The sequence below is a fragment of the Procambarus clarkii genome, chromosome 9 (assembly GCF_040958095.1).
Source record: "Procambarus clarkii isolate CNS0578487 chromosome 9, FALCON_Pclarkii_2.0, whole genome shotgun sequence".
Taxonomy (NCBI): domain Eukaryota; kingdom Metazoa; phylum Arthropoda; class Malacostraca; order Decapoda; family Cambaridae; genus Procambarus; species Procambarus clarkii.
This window is the reverse complement of record NC_091158.1, coordinates 5,918,996-5,933,596: the sequence shown is the minus strand read 5'-3', so window position 1 is coordinate 5,933,596 and position 14,601 is coordinate 5,918,996.

The following is a 14,601-nucleotide window of genomic DNA, read 5'->3' as shown; positions in this document are numbered from 1 at the left end:
CTGAGTAGCTAAATCTGAAACAACAACAACAACAACAACAATGCTTCGTTTAAGTGTTTTTGTCCCCCCCTCCCAATCCAACTCTTTCTCATACTTTCATTCTCTTTCTCATACTCTCATTCTCTTCTCATCCCCCACTTTTAGAGTCTACATTCATCATACAATGATGAGCGTGTATGGATAAGCATAAATAAAGGTACACACACAAAGGAAGGTATTAGTATGCAAATTGAGAGATAGCGAACTGAATTTATTGATGGAACGTACCGCCTGGTAGCCGTAATGAACATGGTCACGATTAATTGGTGGATTGCGGCAGGATTTATCCCCGGATGGAGGTGTAGATTGTGGCGTAAGTATACCATGGAGCAGGTAGGAGTAGCCAGGCATCCTGGCGTGTGTGGGCTGTGGTTGGCTCCTTGTGGTGTGGGTGAACGTGTGCCCGGCCTGGCAGGGCTGTGGTTGGCTCCTTGTGTTGTGGGTGAACGTGTGCCCGGCCTGGCTCCTTGTGGTGTGTTGTGGGTGAACGTGTGGCTGCCTGGCTCCTTGTGGTGTGGTGTGGGTGAACGTGTGCCCGGCCTGGCTCCTTGTGGTGTGGTGTGGGTGAACGTGTGCCCGGCCTGGCTCCTTGTGGTGTGGGTGAACGTGTGCCCGGCCTGGCTCCTTGTGGTGTGGTGTGGGTGAACGTGTGCCCGGCCTGGCTCCTTGTGGTGTGGGTGAACGTGTGCCCGGCCTGGCTCCTTGTGGTGTGGTGTGGGTGAACGTGTGCCCGGCCTGGCGGGGCTCTGTTTTCCTCCATTAGAACTATTTGGGGACGCGTTTATGTCCTGATATTGGGATTTCTGGCCGTGTTTTCAACCCAAAATGGCAACTCCTGGCCGTGTTTTCAACCCAAAATGGCAACTCCTGGCCGTGTTTTCAACCCAAAATGGCAACTTCTGGCCGTGTTTTCAACCCAAAATGGCAACTCCTGGCCGTGTTTTCAACCCAAAATGGCAACTCCTGGCCGGGTTTTCAACCCAAAATGGCAACTTCTGGCCGTGTTTTCAACCCAAAATGGCAACTTCTGGCCGTGTTTTCAACCCAAAATGGCAACTTCTGGCCGTGTTTTCAACCCAAAAATGGTAACTTCTGGCCGTGTTTTCAACCCAAAATGGCAACTTCTGGCCGTGTTTTCAACCCAAAATGGCAACTTCTGGCCGTGTTTTCAACCCCAAATGGCGAATTCTGGCCGTGTTTTCAACCCAAAATGGCGACTTCTGACCGTGTTTTCAACCCCAAATGGCGACTTCTGGCCGTATTTTCAACCCAAAATGGCGACTTCTGGCCGTGTTTTCAACCCCAAATGGCGGCTTCTGGCCGTGTTTTCAACCCAAAATGGCGACTTCTGGCCGTGTTTTCAACCCAAAATGGCGACTTCTGGCTGTGTTTTCAACCCCAAAATGGTAACTTCTGGCCGTGTTTTCAACCCAAAATGGCGACTTCTGGCTGTGTTTTCAACCCAAAATGGCGACTTCTGGCTGTGTTTTCAACCCAAAATGGCGACTTCTGACCGTGTTTTCAACCCAAAATGGCGACTTCTGGCCGTGTTTTCAACCCCAAATGGCGGCTTCTGGCCGTGTTTTCAACCCAAAATGGCGACTTCTGGCCGTGTTTTCAACCCAAAATGGCGACTTCTGGCTGTGTTTTCAACCCCAAAATGGTAACTTCTGGCCGTGTTTTCAACCCAAAATGGCGACTTCTGGCTGTGTTTTCAACCCAAAATGGTAACTTCTGGCCGTGTTTTCAACCCAAAATGGCGACTTCTGGCCGTGTTTTCAACCCAAAATGGCGACTTCTGGCCGTGTTTTCAACCCAAAATGGCGACTTCTGGCCGTGTTTTCAACCCAAAATGGCGACTTCTGGCTGTGTTTTCAACCCAAAATGGCGACTTCTGGCCGTGTTTTAACCCCGGAATAGCGATTACTGGACGCGCATTCATCCCGAAATCTAATTTCGAGGCCTCGTTAGAGAGCACACGTGTGTACGCAACTTGACACTTTACAAGGAATATGAGCGTTATTAAAGCACACGTAAGTGGTATCCCGAGTTGGACCTTACGAGCGAGGGGCTGCAGTAGCCTCGCTATAATTATGTAAAATGTCTATGTTATTTCCCCGGCCACTATCCTCTATAATCAAACACTATACACGATGGCTCACTGCTTCTGTTGTATGATTATTTGATGAGTTACAGAGGATAATTATCGTGGTGATTGCTGCCCCTAAGATAATTACGTGGCGAGACCAGCGATAATCATCCTTAGATAGTGTTACATTAAGAAGCATTTCCTGTGTATTCCTAATGGTAGAAATGACCTTTATATCTAGTAGCGGCGGACGACGATAATTGCCAGTCACAGCATATCTTACAACATCATGGAGGAGCCGAATTATAGACAATTATAGCCTCACTCGATAATTATAAAGCCGATGATAATTGGAGAGTTTTGGTTGTCACTGGAAGGAAGGAGGAACACGCATATCCTTAGGAACTCTGTCTTCTGGGAACAGCTGTCAGGCGCGTAATTAATACCTAGCCAGCGGTTTTTTGTTATTCCGTTCAGTTGTGATGTGGTGGGTGTGAGAGAGGCTGCCCGACGGACGCTCTTCTCCGCACCACTTCCCTTCCGAGGGTGAGAGAACAAGTCACAACAACAACGTAGATGAAGTTGAATCGTCCGTTGGAAATGAATGTGGCGAGGGTCTGGGCCGTCCTGGATCCTTATCCTCAGTTGCCACTTGATAACGGTCCAGGGCGGGGCCACAAAGCCTTAACTTGCGATGATTTCGGTCCTCGACGTCCCCGCGGTCCGGTCCTCGACGTCCCCGCGGTCCGGTCCTCGACCTTCCCGCGGTCCGGTCCTCGACCTCCCTGCGGTCCGGTCCTCGACCTCCCCGCGGTCTGGTCCCCGACCTGGTCGTGAATCCAGCCCGTTGACTTATCACTCTGTGAAATATCCAACCAGAAACGTTATTAACCCAAGCAACCCACCATACCTATCGAGTCCGAAGCATAACAATCGTAGATATTTGTAAGGCGATACTTTTAGTGATAGGTTGCATTTGTAACGTTCGTCAGCATAGAGTTAACAACGCGACTTTTCAGTTGAGAAGACGGGTAGGTGGCGGGTGGCTGGTGTAGGATCGTACAGAGATGGAACCGCCAATTAGTTAAGACCGGTAGAATTTGGGGGCAATTGATGGCACAAAAAAATAATCAGGTTTGTGTAGCTGTTACTGGTTGTTTAGGGGCTAGGAAAAGTGTGAATATATAGGGTTAGTACATTAGTGTGAAGTAGGTCAACTGGATAGACAGCGGTAGATACGTTAGGATAGTGTGTTAGTGTGCCGGCATCCCAGACAAGGCAGCGTCTGGGATGCTCACGACTTAGGTTCGAATCCTCATCACGGCCCTTGTAGATTTGTTGAGTGTGTCAACAAATTGCGCGACTTTGTTGTGATCTGGAATTGATTCCTGAGTAAATTCTCTATTAGCTGTATGATGGGTTGGTAATTAGACTCGTGATCGGTCTTAACTGTGTCATGGCCTCAGAGTTCTGAGTGGAAGTTTGTGATTTATGTAAAAGTTATGTTCTGGTGGAAGCTGGTTGAGCTGCTCAAGTGTGGGAGGTTCACCAGGTGTCTCAGTGTCGGTACGTTTTAGCGTTCCTTATATGTATATAAAGTAACCATCACCTATTGTTTTTAATTTCAATAGTTTCATACCAGAGTCGCATGCACCTTTAACTTGGGTCAGTAGTATAAACCTATTCAGTAAATATCAACATTGACTAGGCCATACAGAGCTCAAGCTTGCTCGCTCACCATCGGAGTTAAATAATTACGAGTCGACTAAGAACGAGGCTGCGGTGTCACTATCACAAAACAAGCAAGATGGGACAGGAATTTAACCCCTATGATCTATAGAGTCTGTAGATCCTAAGGACACTGGAAGCCTGTGAAGGAACAGGGGCTTCAGGCAGACATAGTTCATTCATTAGGTCACATTACCGAGAGTTCTCCGCCGTTGCCATAGAACCGGAACGTCAAATAAAATGTTCGGAATAGTATTGTCTAAATGTGCGTGTGTACCAGAGGGAGAGTGAAAGGTAGACGCGAGATATTGAAGAAAAGATAAGAGATGAGTCGTTAATTTTCCAGTTATGACAGAAGCTTAAAAACAGTAGTGCGAGGGAGCAGGTGAAGAATAGCAACGAGGCTCTCGATGTGCTCATTGGGTACCAGAAGTTAGTTACGATGCTCCAGGTGCAAAGACCTGTTCAAAGGGACCTCCTAGTATTCATGGTTGTTTCTTATCCATATGGCTAAGTGGAGATGCAATTATGATCTTAATACCCTCGTAGATCAACTAATTACCGGTAATTAGGACGCTAGATGCCTTGGGATATGTCCGGGATTCGATCTGATGGACCATTCCCTTCTTTGTTGCTGTGGAGACGAGGTATTAGTGAACCTTGCAGTTACTGAAGTCTGCAACACAAGGCCGTATTATTTTTGTGTTCAACGTTCTCACAAGGGGCCCTCAGGTCGGCATGTGTTCGTCACAAGGGGCCCTCAGGTCGGCATGTGTTGTCACAAGGGGCCCTCAGGTCGGCATGTGTTGTCACAAGGGGCCCTCAGGTCGGCATGTGTTGTCACAAGGGGCCCTCAGGTCGGCATGTGTTGTCACAAGGGGCCCTCAGGACGGCATGTGTTGTCACAAGGGGCCCTCAGGTCGGCATGTGTTGTCACGAGGGGCCCTCAGGTCGGCATGTGTTGTCACGAGGGGCCCTCAGGTCGGCATGTGTTGTCACGAGGGACCCTCAGGTCGGCATGTGTTGTCACGAGGGACCCTCAGGTCGGCATGTGTTGTCACGAGGGACCCTCAGGTCGGCATGTGTTGTCACGAGGGCCCTCAGGTCGGCATGTGTTGTCACGAGGGGCCCTTAGGTCGGCATGTGTTGTCACAAGGGGCCCTCAGGTCGGCGTGTGTTGTCACAAGGGGCCCTCAGGTCGGCGTGTGTTGTCACAAGGGGCCCTCAGGTCGGCGTGTGTTGTCACAAGGGGCCCTCAGGTCGGCATGTGTTGTCACAAGGGGCCCTCAGGTCGGCGTGTGTTGTCACAAGGGGCCCTCAGGTCGGCGTGTGTTGTCACAAGGGGCCCTCAGGTCGGCATGTGTTGTCACAAGGGGCCCTCAGGTCGGCATGTGTGTGTTCATGAGATATATTTTCAAGTACGGCTTTTAAACTGTCTTATCGAATGTTTGTCTTGTTATCGAATGTTTCCTGGGGGTTGTGTAACAAAAAGGAGGCCTGCTCGAGGACCGGGCCGCGAGTACACCAAGCCCTGAAATCGTCAATTTGAAGATAACGTTAGAAAATACTTTGCAACCTAGTGTTGTATGCTAAGCACCTTTGCAGGAAAAGGAAGGCAGCTAGAGGGAACAGATCCAACAACAGGTCGTTGTTGCCATACTTGTGGTCGTTGTTGCCATACTTGTGGTCGTTGTTGCCATACTTGTGGTCGTTGTTGCCATACTTGTGGTCGTTGTTGCCATACTTGTGGTCGTTGTTGCCATACTTGTGGTCGTTGTTGCCATACTTGTGGTCGTTGTTGCCATACTTGTGGTCGTTGTTGCCATACTTGTGGTCGTTGTTGCCATACTTGTGGTCGTTGTTGCCATACTTGTGGTCGTTGTTGCCATACTTGTGGTCGTTGTTGCCATACTTGTGGTCGTTATTGGCCAAACATGTTTAGGTCTTGCTTGTACATGTTTTAGAGGTTTTAACAATACCATATATTTCTACCCATATTAGTTTTCCGTGTTACCTTTGGTTACTGCTACTACTACAGGTGTTCTATCGGGCTACTTTGTGATATCTTTGGTGAATATTTTAAGTGTTCTATCTCCCTGTTGCCCTTAAGCAGGCAGGTGTTTTTTTTCCCCTTGATATTGTTCACGTCTCAATGAGTGTGTATCCTCGTTGTGTGGGCCAATTGAGAGAGACTGGCTTCATAACTATATATCTCTGATATTACACATCTGTTTGCTAGAAGTATACTAATTAATACTTTACCTCACTTATTACACCAGACGCAAACCGGTTGCTACGCACACAACCTTGTTATTACCGCTGACTTGACTACATTAGTATTTTGGTGTTCTGTGTTGCTTCTCGCGAGGCTTTGGTAATTGTACTCGCCTCAGACAACGTTGTGTCTCGTTCTGGTGTGGCATTACTGTGTAGCTCTGGGATTTGTTTAGTCTAACACGCTCTTTAGTCGATGGGCAGACAGGCATCGAAGACCCAGCTTAGTCGATGGACAGACAGACACCAAAGACCCAGCTTCGTCGATGGACAGACAGGCACCAAAGACCCAGCTTCGTCGATGGACAGACAGGCACCAAAGACCCAGCTTCGTCGATGGACAGACAGGCACCAAAGACCCAGCTTCGTCGATGGACAGACAGGCACCAAAGACCCAGCTTCGTCGATGGACAGACAGACACCAAAGACCCAGCTTCGTCGATGGACAGACAGGCACCAAAGACCCAGCTTCGTCGATGGACAGACAGACACCAAAGACCCAGCTTAGTCGATGGACAGACAGGCATCGAAGACCCAGCTTAGTCGATGGACAGACAGGCACCAAAGACCCAGCTTAGTCGATGGACAGAGTGGCGTCAGTGTGTGTAATAAAACAGAGTGATGAAACTCCTCCTCCAATCTGTGAGAGATGAAGACATGCAGGTGGTGATAGTTATCGCGTCACTTACGCTTCCCCGAAACCGGTTACAAAGTAATTTTAAATATCAATTACCAAGCAACAACAGAAACTCATACTAGAGTCTGATATTTACACACATTTCGGTTATGTTGTGGTGTGCTTGTTCTGGCCTAGATGTGCTTGGTAGGGTCGAGCTGGTCTCCTGGCCCCGCCTTCTGAACGTTCTTAGATTAATGCAGTGACATTTCTCACGCTTTTGTAATATTTACATTTAAAACTTTGAATCGAATTAGCTTTAATGACTTCACCGTCTAACCTGTTACACTTATTGACAGCTCTGACGCGGAAACACAATTTCTGGCGTCCTTGTGACTCATTTGCGTCTCGAGTGTACCCCTCTGCAAATCGTCTTCAGACCAAGTCCATTCCATCCAGCGGTCGACCCCAAAGACGCATTCGTTAATTATAACATGCTGTCCATTCAAAATAGGATTTTTCTCAAATATAAATGAATATTATTTTATATTAGCATATTGTCCATATTTAGAGATTGGTTAAGTTAGGTGTTTAGGTTCTGTTGGCGAATATTTGCATTTATAGTACGTGGGTAAAACATTTACAGCGTTGTGGTTCGAATATAAGTCGTCAGCGAAGCACTTGTTCCGGAAGTGTTCGGACCCCCCCCCCCCAACTACCTTACTGGTAGGACTACTTACTGGTAGGACTACTTACTGGTAGGACTACTTACTGGTAGGACTACTTACTGGTAGGACTACTTACTGGTAGGACTACTTACTGGTAGGACTACTTACTGGTAGGACTACTTACTGGTAGGACTACTTACTGGTAGGACTACTTACTGGTAGGACTACTTACTGGTAGGACTACTTACTGGTAGGACTACTTACTGGTAGGACTACTTACTGGTAGGACTACTTACTGGTAGGACTACTTACTGGTAGGACTACTTACTGGTAGGACTACTTACTGGTAGGACTACTTACTGGTAGGACTACTTACTGGTAGGACTACTTACTGGTAGGACTACTTACTGGTAGGACTACTTACTGGTAGGACTACTTACTGGTAGGACTACTTACTGGTAGGACCACTTACTGGTAGGACCACTTACTGGTAGGACCACTTACTGGTAGGACCACTTACTGGTAGGACCACTTACTGGTAGGACCACTTACTGGTAGGACCACTTACTGGTAGGACCACTTACTGGTAGGACCACTTACTGGTAGGACCACGTACTGGTAGGACCACGTACTGGTAGGACCACTTACTGGCAGGACTACTTACTGGCAGGACTACTTACTGGCAGGACTACTTACTGGCAGGACTACTTACTGGCAGGACTACTTACTGGCAGGACTACTTACTGGCAGGACTACTTACTGGCAGGACTACATACTGGTAGGACTACATACTGGTAGGACTACATACTGGTAGGACTACATACTGGTAGGACTACATACTGGTAGGACTACATACTGGTAGGACTACATACTGGTAGGACTACATACTGGTAGGACTACATACTGGTAGGACTACATACTGGTAGGACTACATACTGGTAGGACTACATACTGGTAGGACTACTTACTGGCAGGACTACTTACTGGCAGGACTACTTACTGGCAGGACTACTTACTGGCAGGACTACATACTGGCAGGACTACTTACTGGTAGGACTACTTACTGGTAGGACTACTTACTGGCAGGACTACTTACTGGCAGGACTACTTACTGGCAGGACTACTTACTGGCAGGACTACTTACTGGCAGGACTACTTACTGGCAGGACTACATACTGGCAGGACTACATACTGGCAGGACTACATACTGGCAGGACTACTTACTGGCAGGACTACATACTGGCAGGACTACTTACTGGCAGGACTACTTACTGGCAGGACTACTTACTGGCAGGACTACTTACTGGCAGGACTACATACTGGCAGGACTACATACTGGCAGGACTACATACTGGCAGGACTACATACTGGCAGGACTACTTACTGGCAGGACTATATACTTACTGGCAGGACTACATACTGGCAGGACTACATACTGGCAGGACTACATACTGGCAGGACTACATACTGGCAGGACTACATACTGGCAGGACTACTTACTGGCAGGACTACTTACTGGCAGGACTACATACTGGCAGGACTACATACTGGCAGGACTACTTACTGGCAGGACTACTTACTGGCAGGACTACTTACTGGCAGGACTACATACTGGCAGGACTACATACTGGCAGGACTACATACTGGCAGGACTACATACTGGCAGGACTACTTACTGGCAGGACTACATACTGGCAGGACTACTTACTGGCAGGACTACTTACTGGCAGGACTACATACTGGTAGGACTACATACTGGCAGGACTACATACTGGTAGGACTACATACTGGCAGGACTACATACTGGTAGGACTACTTACTGGCAGGACTACATACTGGTAGGACTACTTACTGGCAGGACTACTTACTGGCAGGACTACATACTGGCAGGACTACATACTGGTAGGACTACTTACTGGCAGGACTACATACTGGTAGGACTACTTACTGGCAGGACTACATACTGGTAGGACTATTTACTGGTAGGACTACATACTGGTAGGACTACTTACTGGCAGGACTACATACTGGCAGGACCACTTACTGGTAGGACCACTTACTGGTAGGACCACTTACTGGTAGGACTACTTACTGGCAGGACTACATACTGGTAGGACTATTTACTGGTAGGACTACATACTGGCAGGACTACATACTGGCAGGACTACTTACTGGCAGGACTACTTACTGGCAGGACTACTTACTGGCAGGACTACATACTGGCAGGACTACATACTGGCAGGACTACATACTGGTAGGACTACATACTGGCAGGACTACATACTGGTAGGACTACTTACTGGCAGGACTACATACTGGTAGGACTACTTACTGGCAGGACTACTTACTGGCAGGACTATTTACTGGCAGGACTACTTACTGGCAGGACTACATACTGGCAGGACTACTTACTGGTAGGACTACTTACTGGTAGGACTACTTACTGGCAGGACTACTTACTGGCAGGACTACTTACTGGCAGGACTACTTACTGGCAGGACTACTTACTGGCAGGACTACTTACTGGCAGGACTACATACTGGCAGGACTACATACTGGCAGGACTACATACTGGCAGGACTACTTACTGGCAGGACTACATACTGGCAGGACTACTTACTGGCAGGACTACTTACTGGCAGGACTACTTACTGGCAGGACTACTTACTGGCAGGACTACATACTGGCAGGACTACATACTGGCAGGACTACATACTGGCAGGACTACATACTGGCAGGACTACTTACTGGCAGGACTATATACTTACTGGCAGGACTACATACTGGCAGGACTACATACTGGCAGGACTACATACTGGCAGGACTACATACTGGCAGGACTACATACTGGCAGGACTACTTACTGGCAGGACTACTTACTGGCAGGACTACATACTGGCAGGACTACATACTGGCAGGACTACTTACTGGCAGGACTACTTACTGGCAGGACTACTTACTGGCAGGACTACATACTGGCAGGACTACATACTGGCAGGACTACATACTGGCAGGACTACATACTGGCAGGACTACTTACTGGCAGGACTACATACTGGCAGGACTACTTACTGGCAGGACTACTTACTGGCAGGACTACATACTGGTAGGACTACATACTGGCAGGACTACATACTGGTAGGACTACATACTGGCAGGACTACATACTGGTAGGACTACTTACTGGCAGGACTACATACTGGTAGGACTACTTACTGGCAGGACTACTTACTGGCAGGACTACATACTGGCAGGACTACATACTGGTAGGACTACTTACTGGCAGGACTACATACTGGTAGGACTACTTACTGGCAGGACTACATACTGGTAGGACTATTTACTGGTAGGACTACATACTGGTAGGACTACTTACTGGCAGGACTACATACTGGCAGGACCACTTACTGGTAGGACCACTTACTGGTAGGACCACTTACTGGTAGGACTACTTACTGGCAGGACTACATACTGGTAGGACTATTTACTGGTAGGACTACATACTGGCAGGACTACATACTGGCAGGACTACTTACTGGCAGGACTACTTACTGGCAGGACTACTTACTGGCAGGACTACATACTGGCAGGACTACATACTGGCAGGACTACATACTGGTAGGACTACATACTGGCAGGACTACATACTGGTAGGACTACTTACTGGCAGGACTACATACTGGTAGGACTACTTACTGGCAGGACTACTTACTGGCAGGACTACATACTGGTAGGACTATTTACTGGTAGGACTACATACTGGTAGGACTGGTGCCCTACGGTGTGACCCGGCGTTTGCCGGGTCTCCCGCGGGTGGGTGGGTGGTGCTCGTAGAGTCGGGTTCCGTGGGGGTGCTGGAGGGGCGTCTCCTTTGGGTAATACGTGTTTTTAATTTTGCTTGTGTCCTTATTTTGCTTGTGTCCTTATTTTGCTTGTGTCCTTATTTTCCTTGTGTCCTTATTTTCCTTGTGTCCTTATTTTCCTTGTGTCCTTATTTTCCTTGTGTCCTTATTTTCCTTGTGTCCTTATTTTCCTTGTGTCCTTATTTTCCTTGTGTCCTTATTTTCCTTGTGTCCTTATTTTCCTTGTGTCCTTATTTTCCTTGTGTCCTTATTTTCCTTGTGTCTTTATTTTCCTTGTGTCCTTATTTTCCTTGTGTCCTTATTTTCCTTGTCCTTATTTTCCTTGTGTCCTTATTTTCCTTGTGTCCTTATTTTCCTTGTGTCCTTATTTTCCTTGTGTCCTTATTTTCCTTGTGTCCTTATTTTCCTTGTGTTGAGTGTAGTTATAGTTTGCGCGGGGTTTATCATTGTGTTCTTTGTGTATTTTCTGTGCTTTTCTTTGTTGCCTAATGTGTTTGTGGACCCGTGTTGTGTATAGGGGCATCCTGTGTACTCACCTAGTTGTGTTTGCGGGGGTTGAGCTCTGGCTCTTTGGTCCCGCCTCTCAACCGTCAATCAACAGGTGTACAGATTCCTGAGCCTATCGGGCTCTGTCATATCTACATTGGAAACTGTGTATGGAGTCAGCCTCCACCACACCACAGCACGCACACATGTGTGTGTATGTGTGCGCGTCGTGTGGCGAAGCTCGGAGATGTTGTAATGATTGCTTGTAACGATTATGTGTTGTGTTCGCTGTTTTTGTAAGTATGTTGTATACATTGAGTCTCGTGTCTGGTCTTCCCCTTACACAGGGTGACCTAATATTGTTCAGTTTGATTGTGTATGACTGTATGTTTGTGGGTTGAAGGCTTCCCTTCGTCGCCTTCATGGAATTGATTCCTTCAGTTCGGTGGGTGGCAACGGTCTCCGGTGTTAATAAGAGGTCCACTATGTGTGTTCATGTCTTTGTTTTTATGTGAATTTTCCTGTTTTTGTTTCCCCTTCTGTGTGCAAGTTGTAGCCAGGTGCGTGTTCGTGTCTGAAAATGGTGTTTGACTTTTTTTGTTTGGTGTTTGTAAATTTATGTATTGTTGAGTGGCTTTGAATTGGAATGCTGCCTGTTGTGTTGCCACTAGTTTCGGGTTTCGGTACCTTGCTTTTATTTGAAATGTATTATTTAATATGGATAAACTAGTTATAATTTTCAGTCAATGATTCCAGCTGGTATTACTGCTGCTCTTGTTTGTGCTACCGCAGCTGCTGCTTTTTTTGTTCCAGCTGTTATTATAAACATTACTGTTTCTTTCATTGTTGCTGAAGTTACTTCTGCTGCTCTTATTACTACTGCTGCAGCTGATTTTCATATTGTCTCTTGTTATTCTTGCTGCTGGTACAGCTATTGTAAATACTGCTATTGTAAGTGCTACCCCCTGCTATTGCTATCGTTACTGTTGCTGCTTTTGTTAATGTTATTGTTGCTATTGTTATTATTAAATTCACAGACGATCTGGTGGTGGTGTTACAGCTGTCATTGTTCCTGTAGATACTTTGTATTGATGCTGTAACCGGTTGTGTCGCTGCTGCCGTCACACTAGCGACCAGTGTACGTGCCTCAAGCACCACACTAGCGGCTAGTGTACGTGCCTCAAGCACCACACTAGCGACCAGTGTACGTGCCTCAAGCACCACACTAGCGACCAGTGTACGTGCCTCAAGCACCACACTAGCGACCAGTGTACGTGCCTCAAGCACCACACTAGCGACCAGTGTACGTGCCTCAAGCACCACACTAGCGGCTAGTGTACGTCCCTCAAGCACCACACTAGCGACCAGTGTACGTGCCTCAAGCACCACACTAGCGACCAGTGTACGTGCCTCAAGCACCACACTAGCGGCCAGTGTACGTGCCTCAAGCACCACACTAGCGACCAGTGTACGTGCCTCAAGCACCACACTAGCGACCAGTGTACGTGCCTCAAGCACCACACTAGCGACCAGTGTACGTGCCTCAAGCACCACACTAGCGACCAGTGTACGTGCCTCAAGCACCACACTAGCGACCAGTGTACGTGCCTCAAGCACCACACTAGCGGCTAGTGTACGTCCCTCAAGCACCACACTAGCGACCAGTGTACGTGCCTCAAGCACCACACTAGCGGCCAGTGTACGTGCCTCAAGCACCACACTAGCGGCCAGTGTACGTACCTCAAGCACCACACTAGCGGCCAGTGTACGTGCCTCAAGCACCACACTAGCGACCAGTGTACGTGCCTCAAGCACCACACTAGCGACCAGTGTACGTGCCTCAAGCACCACACTAGCGACCAGTGTACGTGCCTCAAGCACCACACTAGCGGCCAGTGTACGTGCCTCAAGCACCACACTAGCGGCTAGTGTACGTGCCTCAAGCACCACACTAGCGACCAATGTACGTGCCTCAAGCACCACACTAGCGGCCAGTGTACGTGCCTCAAGCATCACAAACAAAGACGTACAGAACTGAGTCTGGACACTGACAGCAGGCTCGGGTTGATAAGTCAGTATTGATATATTGGAACAGCAGCTCACCCATCCTTCAGGTCGCATGTTCCTCCATGACTGTTGTAATTTCCTTGCGTGTTTGTGTGTGTGTGTGTATTCCTAATGGATAATGTGTTTATATATAATACATAGCGTGAATGGGTTTGGGAGTGCGATCATTACTTACCGTAGCATTGAGATCACCTTAAAGCGTGTGGTAGCAGATGCCCTCGTACGGTTAACTTTCAGTGCTCGAATGTTGCTAAAATCCGCTGTTGAGAGCAGTCGGAGGCAACGATCCGTCCGGTCACAAACTTGCTTGTCAGGGAAATTTCTCCGAGATTTAATTAATCATGGCAGACAGCAGCGTTCATGTCAATGGCTCCTCGCCAATGCGATCAGCTGATGATATTTTCGCCGGTAACTGGATCAGCTGATGTAGTTTTCGCGTGAAAATTTCTTGTCCGTGACTGTTCATCCAAGTGGATAGCCAATTAAGGTTAGTTTCGCGCCAGGTTTTTGTCTAGTAAGCGTTCTCGGGAGCATCTCCTGACTACCTACCGCCTCTGATGGCCTTAAACCATCCTGTAAATACAAATGAGAGTCTTCAAGCACATAACTTGTGGCTACCGGCTTCAAGAGGTGCACTCAATCACTCCGATGAACACCAACAGCAAAACATGGACAATAAATCCTAGAATATTACGAGTCTGCAGAAAAAAAAGAGAGAAAAAACACAGGTGCGGGTAACCCGTCACATAAATAATGTGGAGTACGCTGTTG